The following is a 1000-nucleotide window of genomic DNA, read 5'->3' as shown; positions in this document are numbered from 1 at the left end:
CCGCCTTGGAGCCCCCAGCCGGCCGCCGGCGCGTGCGGAAGTTAACTTAGCGCCGCCGTGGAGTTGCGAGGCGTGGCAGAAGTGCAGGTGTGGGGGACGGAAATCGCAGGCCGGGGAGGGGACGCCGAGAGCGCAGGGTGCGGGGAGGCTGGTGAACTTGGAGGTCGCAGTCCAGGAGGGGCCGCGTGTGGCCGGAGGGCCCCGCCCCCTGTAACTGTCCCTCACTGCGAGCCGGGCGGAAAGTGCCTCCTTCCTGTAGCGGGAATTGGCGGAAAAGCAAGGGGGCATAGTCACCCCGGCTGGCCAGGCTTGACCTGGCAAAGTCATTTACGTGGACAGAGGTCACGGTCCAGCTGCCCCACCCAGAGGCTCATCCTCTCTGAGGGTGAGTGGAAGCTGTTTCGTTACAGGCAGTGGAGGACACTCACTGTAACTTTGCCTGCTTTCCCGGCTACAGATGGGAAAACTGAGGCTCAGAGAGGTCAAGTGCTTGTGGCCCTAGGACTCAGAACTAGAATATGGCGGAACTGAAATTCACCTCCAGATCTGCTTTCCTGTCCTGTGGGGATGTTGAGCCAGAGGACTGGCAAACTCCTATTCATCCTTCGGAAACATTCTCTGGCAGCAACACCTCCTGGAAGCCATCTGTGGCTATCCCTGGCTACTGTTGGGTGCTTTCTGTTCTGAGTCTCTAAAGGATAGCTGACTTTTCCCCTTCTTATCAACCCTTTTGTCTGTCTGTCTCCTGGGCTGGGCTGTGGCCCTCTGCCCCACCCCCCATGCTGTAGCCTTTGATTCCAGGAGGGTGTTCTTACAATCCAGGCTCCCGGATTTGGGACCCTTGAGTGTGATGCCCTGGTCTACTAGGGATAGTAGTAGCTAGTAGTAGCTTGGCGAGTCATTGCCCCTCTCTGGCATCAGTGTCCAGGACTGCAAAACTCGGCGAAACATTTTACCCCTGAACCCTAAATGTACTATTATGTCTTTTTTTTTTTTTTTT

The sequence above is a fragment of the Fukomys damarensis genome, unplaced genomic scaffold (genome assembly GCF_012274545.1).
Source record: "Fukomys damarensis isolate Sample0158 unplaced genomic scaffold, DMR_v1.0_HiC HiC_scaffold_12, whole genome shotgun sequence".
NCBI classification, from domain to species: domain Eukaryota; kingdom Metazoa; phylum Chordata; class Mammalia; order Rodentia; family Bathyergidae; genus Fukomys; species Fukomys damarensis.
This window is presented reverse-complemented; position numbering follows the sequence as displayed.